Source organism: Vombatus ursinus, unplaced genomic scaffold (genome assembly GCF_900497805.2).
Source record: "Vombatus ursinus unplaced genomic scaffold, bare-nosed wombat genome assembly UNPS02001287.1, whole genome shotgun sequence".
Classification (NCBI taxonomy): Eukaryota; Metazoa; Chordata; class Mammalia; order Diprotodontia; family Vombatidae; genus Vombatus; species Vombatus ursinus.
Window position 1 is genome coordinate 10,218,605 of NW_020941065.1, and position 10,795 is coordinate 10,229,399.

General features: G+C 43.1%; 1 protein-coding gene across 1 annotated transcript in view; it reads left to right on the plus strand.

Annotated features, from left to right (window-relative positions):
• Positions 1–10,795, plus strand: part of WSCD2 (WSC domain containing 2) — a 140,391-nt gene that overhangs the window by 29,670 nt on the left and 99,926 nt on the right. The window lies entirely within an intron of this gene.

Genomic DNA, 10,795 nt, shown 5'->3' on the forward strand with positions numbered 1-10,795 from the left:
AGAAAACAGAAGTGAAAACTCAGTCTCTGCCCCTATGTCAGTCAGCCCACATTTATTAAGAGCCTACTATGTGCCATAGTACTATGGGCCTACTATGTGCCTTGTGTACCTAGTACATAGGCCCTGTGCTAAGCAATGGTGATACAAAAAGAGGCAAAAGATAGTTTCTGAGCTCAAAAAGCTCACAGTCTAATGGGAGAGACAACACTTAGACATTATACACAAAGATATTATATATATATATAATATGCATATAGTATATAATATCCATACATTATATATGCATATTGTATATAATATACATATATTATGTGTACATGAATATGTTATATAATATACATATATTGTGTATACCTGCATATATTATATATGTATGCACATGCATATGTTCTGTAATATACATATATTATATATACACATGCAGATATTATATGATATACATTTATTATATACACACAAAGTATATATTTATACATATGTATATACACACACACAAAGCAAGCTATAGATAAGATTTATAGAAAATAATTAACAGAGAGAAGGCACTAGAATTAAGAGGGGTTGGGGAAGGCTTCCTGTAGTAGGTGGGACTTTAGTTGGGACTTTAAAAAAGCCAGAGAGGTCAGTAGTCAGAGCAGAGAAGGGGGAATATTCCAGGCGTGGGTGACAGCCAGAGGAAATGCCCAGAGCTGTCAGATGGAGGGTCTTGTTTGTGGAATAGCGAGGAGGTTTGTGTCACTGGATGGAAGAAGATATGATGGGTGCAGAGTGAGGTGGGAGAAGACTGGAAAAGTATGAGGGACCAGATTATGAAGGACTTTGAATGCCAAATAAAGGATTTTTATTTGATCCTAGAAGCCATAGGGAGAAACTGAAGTTTATTGAGTAGAGGGTAACATAGTTGGACCTGTGCCTTAGGAAAATCACTTTGGTAGCTAAATGGAGGGTGGACTGGAGTGGGGAGAGACCCGAGGCTGGCAGACCCTCTGACAGTTAGTACAATAGTCCAGTTGTGAGATGATAAGGTTTGCACCAGGGTGGGGGCAGCATCAGAGGAGAGAAGGTGAGTGTACTGAAGAGATGATGTAAAGGTGGCACCATATTGATCTGGAGGGTGAAAGTTGGGAAGAATCCTGGATGACTCCTAGGTTGGGAGCCTGAGGGACCAGGAGGATGGTGATGCCCTGGACAGTCATAGAAGAATTTGGGATGGAGAAGGCTTCGGGAGAAAAATGGCGAATTCTGCTTTGGACATATCGAGTTTAGGGTGTCTCTTGGACATCCAGTTTGAGACGTTGGAAAGGCAGTTGAAGATGTAAAATCTGACATCAGTAGAGAGATTTGGGCAGGAAGGGGAAATTTGAGAATCATCAACATAGAGATGGTAATTCAATCCATGGGAAATGATGAGTTCCCCAAGTGAAATACTATAGAGGGAGATGAGAAGAAGGCCCAGGACAGACCCTGGAAGGATGCCTATGGCTAGAGGGCATGATATGAAGGAGGATCCAGCAAAGAAGACCCAGGAGAGGTCAGAGACATAGGAGGAGAACTAAGAGAGTGGTGTCGACTTTGAGCAAGAATCTTTGTGTCTCTATGTCTCACTTTCCTCATCTGTCAAAGGGAGGTGGCCAAATCTACATTAAGCAAGTCATTTGCAGTATTTAAGGAGCTGCAGAAACATGAACTGTTGCAGGTTTTTACTTTTTTTGTATTCACAATGCCTAACAGAGTGCCTGGCAGATAGTAGCAGCTTAATAAAGGGTAGATTGACTAACTCTTCATAGGGGAGCTTCAGAGTTTGAAAACATCTCATTTGTAAGTTTTAGTCTTAGAAAGTTACCTGTGCAATGGGGTATAGAAATCTATCCTGCCCTACAGGAAAATAGAAGGGGAAGGGGATAAGAGAAGGGCAGGGGGAGATAGAAGGGAGGGCAGATTAGGGGAAGGAGTATTCAGAAGGCACACCATCTTGGGTTTGGGGTTGGCATGAGATGAAGAGAAAACTTGGAACTCAAAATCTTGTGGAAGTGCATGTTGAAAACTAAAAATAAATAAATTAATAAAATTTGGGGGAAAAAAAGTTACCTGGGGCCCAGATTGGTTGAATATGTCTAGAATCACATACTTGTAAATGTCAGAGATGGGATTGGAACCTAGGTCTTCCTGATTCTAGATCTAGTATTCTAGATACTGCCTCTTCCTGCTCCCCCCCCCCCACAATGCCTGTTAGCTAGGGAATGCAGTGGCTATAGTCCTGGACCTGGGATCAGGAAGATCTCATTTCAAATCCAGCCGACACACTTATTAGCTATGCGATCATAGGCTATGTGATCACTTAAACTGTCAGTCTGAGTTTCCTCAACTGTAAAATGGGAGCAATAATATCTACCTCCCAGTGTTGTTACGAGGCAAAAATTAGATAATATTTTTAAAGTACTTTAAAGTGCTTTTAATATTTTAAAGTGCTTTAAATGACTGCTATTAAAATACCCTGCCCCATGTCAGCACCCCAGAGCAAAGCCCGGTGGTCCCACCTTAGTTACTGTTCTGCTTGGGGGGATAAATGTTTTGGCCATAGTAACAGGAAGGGCAAGTAGGAGGTGATTCCCTCGCTCAAAAAATCCCAGCCCCTTGAAGTCTTGAGACAGAAACATTACTAGTATTACTCCAGACACATCACTGAAAGTTTTTCTGCTCTCTCACTAGTGGTCTGTGGGCTTTGTAAAAGGAATTCAGGTCCATGGGATAAGAACGGCCTATTAATTGCTCCTGTTGGCCAGATCACAACTCTCATCTTCATTTGTAGATAGCATCCCCCCCCCCCAAGGTCAAAGTCATTCCTTTCAACCACTCCCTGGAGTCTCTTGCCTCTGCCCTCCAGCCACACCAGCCCAGACAGTGAGGGTAAGCCTAGATAACGCTGTCATCAATCCCTTCTCATGGGCACCTGGGCTGATCTGAGGCCATTTTCAATGGAGCCATTTAATAGAACCTGGTCCCCTGAGACCTTCCATACAAAGCTTCCAGAAGGAGAGAAAATTGGAGGTGGAAAACATATACTCTCACACAGACATACGCACACAATTAAGAAAGAAAACAACCCACTCTTTCATTGACTGGAGGAGACAGACTGGTTGACGCAAAACGTCTCCTCCATCTCTGATTTCAAGGGTTTTGCTGACTGCTTCTCTCCAACTCGTTTTCCTTCCCCCTGCTCTGAGATAGTGACCAAGAGAAGACAAACTGGACAGTCCATTTTCTCTGTAATGATTGTATTTTCTCAGGTAGAGGGAGAGGGGGTAAGAAGTATAGCACATACGATATGGGGCTGGACGGGGCTTTTGTCTTCTGCACGGCAGGACAGGCTTAACAAGACCTCCCACTGTTCTTCTTGCCAATGAATGGAGAAAGGGCTGATTCCCACAGGCTCAACCTGCAGACTGAAGGCAATCTGATTACGGCGCTCTGGACCTGAGAAAAATGTCAGTGGGTGTTGGAAGGAAGGAGGCAGGGTAGAGCCATGGAGGAAGGGAGGAAGAGAGGGAAGTGATTGATGAAATTTCCCAGAGTCAAGATGCTGAGACCACTCAGATCAGAGATGGGGGTTCCTGTTCTGAGGGTCGATGATTGGATTATGATGATAACCACAGGGTTGGCGATGGTGATGGTGATGGTACCCAGTAGAGCAGACTAGATAGTTCGCCTTAGGTAGAGAAAGACATGGATTGAAGTCTCCCTTGGACCATGTATTGGCTGCGGGACCCCAGACAAACCAATTTACTTCTATGAATTTCATTTTCCTTATCAGTAAAAATGTCTTTTTCCAGATTTTCGCAGCTTTAAACCTATGGTTGTCGAATATGGTCAACTGGTATCAAACTTTTCAAAACTCAGTCATTTGACCTTGGAAGCACCAAACTCAGTCAATCAACCTCTGATAGAGAGGCAATGTGTTATCCCAAAAAGAGCAGAGTACTGGAAGAGACCTAGGATCAAATCTAGCCTCTGACATGGGCAAGCCAATGTATCTCTCTAAGCCTTAGTTTCCTCATCTGCAAAAATGAGAATAACAGTATCTTGACTCCTTATTTCACAAGATTTGCTCTTGGGGGGGGGGGGGGTGAGGAAAATCTTTGTAAATGGCCACATGGAATAGTGGATAGAGTCTAGGCTTTGGGATCAGAAAGACCTGGGTTCAAGTCCTGTTTCTGGCCCATATTGGCTGTGTGACCCTAATTAAGTCCCTAACTTCTTAGTGTTCTAGGCTGTTCTAAGCTAAGTCACAAAATAAATGCTGACCATCACGGAGAGAGGGAACCTTTCACTGGGAGTTCTCTATAAAATAGTGAGTTGAAAACAAAATATCATTATTTTTATATTTATACATTATAGGTTTATATATTTCTATGGCTTAATTTTATTATAGTAGATATTCATATCTTATTTTAATGTTATTTTTAATAAGGTGCTTTGTATCCATGTGCTCCTGAGCATGGCCCTCTGGGTAGATGGGTGCCACAGGGGTTATTATCCATTTTTCACAGAAGAGGAAACTGAGGCTCAGAGATATTTGAGGAGTAGACTCCCCATTATTGGAAGTCTTCAAGAAGAAGCTGAATGACAATCTCCATGAACATTTATTAAACACCTAAGGTACTATGCTAGATTCTGGGGATGCAAAGACAAATGTGAAAGGGTCCCTGCCCTCAAGAAGCTTCTAGTCTAACCAGGAAGACAAAATGTACACAAATGTATGGATGGGAAGAAGGGCTGGACCTGTGATTTCCCAGGTGAGGAAACTCCCTCTACCAATGCAGGTCTACACCTTCTCTGCAATGGACAGTCTTAGTTTCCTAGGGCATGAAGAAGTAATTGGCTCACAGCCACGTAGCCAATATGTGTCAGGGGCAGGATTTGAACCCAGATCTTCTTGGGTCTGAATCAGACTTGCTATCCATTTTGCAATATGGCCTCTTTGTAGATAGATACATGTTATTTATAAAAGTATATGTGTGGTATATGTGTGTGCGTGATACACACACACAAAAAATAAATACCAACTGATTTGGAGGAGGTACTAGCAGCTGGGAATTTCTGGAAAGGCCTCACCTACAAGATGGCCAATTAGCTGAGCTTTGAAAAGAATGAGGGATCCTAAGAGGTGGAGGTGAGGAGGGGAGAGCATTCCAGACAGAGCAACAGCTGGTGCGGAGAAACAGAGAGAGAATATTCTGGGCCAACTCTAACCTAGGCCAGTTTAGTAATTAGGGGTTAGCATGCAAAGAGGCACTCACAGATCATAAAATGAAATAAAAATCACTTTACTGATAATGAGAGATTTAAAAAATTAATTTCTTAAACTAAAAAGAATGCTGACTCAAATAAAACAGTTCTTCCCTCCTTCCCAGGGGCAGAAAGGCATCCCTCCCTCACAGGGCAGAAGGAGCACCTGTGAAATCTATGATTCTGTGACCCAGTTTTGTGCCAGACACCTGCCCCCCTATCCCAGCCAGCAATCACACGGGCAGGTCTGGTCACAGCAAAATATCATTGTTGTGTTCAGAGTGGCAAGCCGACAACTTTTGACACACTAGCATCCCTAGGCTTTATGCATCTCATATCAACATAAACTGATTAAAAAAATCATCTAACCTACACAAAAAGATTGTTAATAACAACAACAATAATTGACATTCATATGATGCCTTTAGTTCTGCAAAGCGCTTTACAGACACGAGCCCATTTGATCCTGACCCCAACCCTGTAAGGCAGGTACTGTGTATGTTATCATCCCTATTTTACAGATGAGGAAACAGACTCAGAAATGAAATGGCTTGCCCACTGACCCAGAACTAGCAAGTTTCAAAGGCAGGATTCAAACTCAGGTCCCTCTGATTCCAGCGTGCTCTGTGACCAGAACACACTGCTTCTATTCAGGGCTAAAGTTAGTTGTGGCTGGTTTTATTTACAGAGCAAGATAGATAGCTACTGGCGTTTCCTTTCTGGGAGCCACTAGGGAGGCCCTGTGTGTGGGCTGGAGATGGAACGAGAAACAAATGAGGTTATTGTAGGACAACTCACTGCATCTCTGCCATGCTGAGATTACCACCAGTGTGAAAAGGCAAAGAGTTGCCTGTCCACTGTCCAGACGTTGCCTAAAGAATAAGCTACCTTGAGAGCCTTCTTTTTCCACATTGTGAAGGCCAGTCCTCAACCCCTTCCACTGCCCATTGTACAGAGGAATAAACTGAGGCCTAGGCAGGCCCTTGGACCCAACAGCAGGGACCTTCTGAAGCCATATACTTCAAATCCCCTCCTGGGAGATTTGGCCTGGGAAGGTCAAGTTCCCTGTATAAGGTTATCCCTCCTCTGGGGGATGAAAAGCTCAGAATTTCAGTCATAGTAAAATTGGTACTCCTGCCAGAGGCGGGGGTCCCTGCATCTCTCTCTAGTTAGCCCTGACCCCTGACCTCTGTGGTGGAGGCAGGCAAAAATCATTTCCTGGAATAATTTGAATAAGGAAACATAGGACTGCATGATGGCGCCTGAGGACTGACCCTAACTGATCCCCCCCCCCACCATGACAACAATAAGGGCTTATTAGCAGGATATTACTGAGTCTGTTGGGCTTACTGAGAAGGTCTGCCTTGGGGGATGATGGACAAACTGCTTTTAGGGTCAAAGGGACCCCAAATTTTGTCAATTGCTAGGTGACTCTGGGCAAGTTGGTTCCCTAAAATAAGAGAGCAGGACTCAGTGGGTCTTATCCAGTTCTGGTTCATGACCCTGTATAACCACATCTGATGACTCTGCACAAAGCCTAGCTTAAACTAAAGAACAGAGGATCAGTCTATTTTTCTCAACCATCCTGTGAGGTGTTAATATTACCCCTAATTTCCATATGAACAAAGTAGAGCACTTGATATATCAACAACACAAATTAAACAGCCTGTTACTGGAAAAGCTCAGACTTTGGAGCTGGTGACCCACTTGTCTGTTTCAGTGTTGTGTTCAAGGATGTGTCCTAAATGACCTACACCCTGGACACCGGCCAAAGACATAAACTATGGTGCCAACTGCTGCCCATTCCATTGTTAAGGCCTTCCATGGCATTGGTGACACTGTTTTCCATTCATTCAGTTTAATATCATAATATTCCATATGGTCCAGACCACCTTTGAAAAACAGAAACAAGAAATTACTATATCTGATCAGAATGAACAATTCTAACTTCATAAATATTTCTTCTAAGGCTTTGAAACACTGAACACATTTATAAAGACATTTCGATTTGTGTACCTTTTCTTGAGTTAGAATCATACAAGTATTTGCTAGTGCTTTTTAAAGTGAAGAGATGGGTGGCCTTTAGGGTGGAATCAGATAGATGGATGATGGGAAATAATCAGTGAAATCTTATTATTGTCCAGCTCTTGATTATTCGGGGCTCCTTATTTCTTTTACTTCCTCCTGGTCAGTCTTTCAAGCATTCTACTGATCAAAAAAACAGTAGTTAGGAGAAGGGAGAGGAGAAGCTGTTTCTTGAGTCGTTTGAAGAATTGGTTAAAGTTCGAAGCTAAAATAAAGTTTCCCAGTGATCTATTGATTCACTTATCCATGTTCCTCCAGTCTACCATAATAATAAATTAGATAATAAAAAGTAACATGTTTACTTCCTATCTCCATATATTAATGTTAAATGTAGTTTTAAATTTGTTTGAATATTATTTCTTTCACTTTGCCATTCAGAGTTTGTCCACATTCCGAGTTCGCCTTTAGGATTTAAACCAAGTTTTTAAATAGAGGAACATGCTCAGAAGCATTGAGAAAAAAAAAAAGAAAAAAATTAATGTTTAAACTTTCAGTTAAAAATGGTGGCTTGAATTAGCAGGAGAAACGATGCCTATTGCCACATACCTTAACTGTATTAATTGTATTTGATTTTGTAAACTGTTTCTCAGTGTGGTGTGCAACAGTGGGAAAAAAATGTGATCAGAGAAATGCAGGGCTGGATACATGAGGAATGGGGTGGTGGTAGCATGGAGCTGTAAGCACTGTATGACATGTGGACAGCTTATATGCTCACACGGGTTCCCTTGCAATGTCAAGAGAAAATAAGAAAGGTTCCCAGCACATTGAGTGGACTATCTATTGTGAACTTATGGGAAGACATGGATGAGAGCTGCATAAGACTGAGGGGCTTGGATGGCCCGTGATCTCTATCACTAGAAGCAATACCTGACAGCCTCAATGATACCATTGGAGTATGCCAGTGGGTATTACCCACTTTTTCCTCCCAGGAGAAATTGATAGAAAATGATCACCTTCAGAAGTTCAGTGTCTCTGCTCTGTAAACTCACCCTCTATGAGAAGATATTCTGAAGGGCAAAGTTGCCAGCTGGGAGGAAGGAAACACATGCCAAGAAGACTCTTGGAAAATCATTGGATAACAGACTAAAACTGGCAAATGATGCAAGATTGTACTGATACCTAAAGACCAAAGAGGAAACATGAGCCTGCCTTCACTTTCCCCAGAAGCTCCCTGCTGGTGGGGCTATGTGTGTGCAAGGGGCCACGTTGGATATGAAGGAATACAACAGAGAAATGGATAAACAAACGTGACCTGAGCCCCCCACCCCAGGCATTTACCTTCTACTGGGGTATGTGACATGTAAGTGGACAAGTACATACATGATCATCTAAGGATGGAGGGGGCAGAATATGAGGAATATTAATAGCTAACATATGACACTTTAAAGTTCACAAAACATGTTATCTCATTTGTTTCTCACAACAACCAAGTCACCTGCTATCTCTGGCCTCAGTTTCCCCATTTGCCAAATGAGTGGACTGGACTAGATGATCTCTAAGGACCCTTCCAGCTCTAAGACTCTATTCATCTCTGAATTAAAACTAGTAGAATGGAAGTTCCTTGAGAGCAGGGCATCCTTCATTTTTGTCTGTTTCCCCAAGTCTAGCCCAGTAGTTGGCATTATGGGTGCTTACCAAATGCCTGTTGATTGGAGAATGAGACAATTGGAGAATTTGCTTGTCATCACATCAAAATTCTTGAATGCATTGGGGTGGGATCCTCAGACTCAGAATCAGAGGGGTTGAAAGGTTTCAATGATAAACATTAATAAGACACAACCATATAAGGGTAATTATGTGTAAAATGATTGAAAGGAATTCTGTTAGCACTATGGTCAAGATTCAGTGTCTTCCTCTGAAAAAATGGTGGAGGGGGTGGCACTACATGATTTCTGTGCTCTCTTCCAGCTCTAATGTTCTAAGAAGCTGAAAGCAACAGAATTAACCGTGTTAAGTCACAGAGTCACAATTAGGGCCCAAGCAGACCAGCTTCCGTGACTTACTCCAGTAATTTTCACCCTTCTCCTCCCTTCAGGGATCATGTAAACAGAACCTGAGAACTCTCTGATAGTATACTGACACGTAGAGAACAACTGGGGGGTGGAGGGAAGAACCTTTGGGAGTCTTAGGCCGAGAGTGTGTCTAGAACACACAGAAATAACATGGTGTCCAAGCCAGAGGATCACAGACTGTCAGAGCTGAGAGGGGAACCTTCTCCTCCTTAGAACAGGCTTCTCCTCTCTCTCATCTCCCCGTTGTCATTTGGATGGTCCCTTAGAATCTCTTTAGGAGGTTCATGTTGGGGATGGGGCTAATGTCCCAACCTTCAGGGCTGGGAGAACTCAGGATGCTAATAAATTAATCAACAAGCATTTATTAAGCACCTATTACATGCCAAGCACTGAAGTGACAGAGACAAAAGGGAAAACGTCTCTGCCCTAAGCTTGCATTCTCCCAGGGAAGACAATATTGCTTATATAAGCATATAATACAAGAAATAAACAAAGCAAACCCAACATGGTCTTAAACAGGTGGGCGCTCACAGCTCTGGAAAGGGCTCTGCTGAAGGTAACTCTAGATCTGAGTTTTTAGGAGAAAGGAAAATTAAGAGGCAGAGGAGGAAGTGACGGGGAAAGAGGTTGAGCATTCTAGGCAGGGGGATAGTGAGTCAAGGTAAGGGGATAGGCAACAAGTGTTCTAAGTGAAGAATGCAGTAAAGCAGGGCAACTGGGTGAGAGAGGGTGTGGAAGAGAGCAAGGGGTATAATGACACCCTACCTGCAAAGGTAGGATGGGGCCAGGGTGTGCATGGCTTTGAATGACCAATGGAGGATTTTAGATTTGATCCTGGAGTTACTAGGGAGCCATTCAAGGTTATGGAGTGAGGGGTAGGGGAGGGGGTGACACTGTCAGACCTGTGCTTTAGGAAAATCCCGCTGAATGGAGGTTGAATTGGCATGGGGAGAGACTTGAGACCCATCAGTGGTTTTTGCTAGTTTCTCCAGAGCTAACATAAAACTCATCCCTGTGTTTGGGGTGATGGTGGCTTGTCTTGATATCTAGGATGGTAACAAAGACATTGTACACCAGGCCAGCAACCTGATAGGTCCAGCTGTTACTGATCCCCGAGTCACTCAGAAGCTGGAGGTGCCAAGCTAGGTATTCTCACCAGCAAGCCACTGCACCTCTCAGAAACCCAAAGACAGCTAACACAGAGTCCTACCAGAGTCGCATTCAGCACACCCCCAAAGCCTCCTCTTCTCCAGTCTAAACATTCCTAAATCCTTCAATCAAGCTGGATAATATAAACTTGTTTCACTTTCAGCTCTGGCATTCCCTGTTCGAAGGCCCCTCCCAACCCTGACATTCCCTGTTCTAAGGGCCCTCCCTGCCCTGACATTCCCTGTTCTAAGACCCCTCCCAGC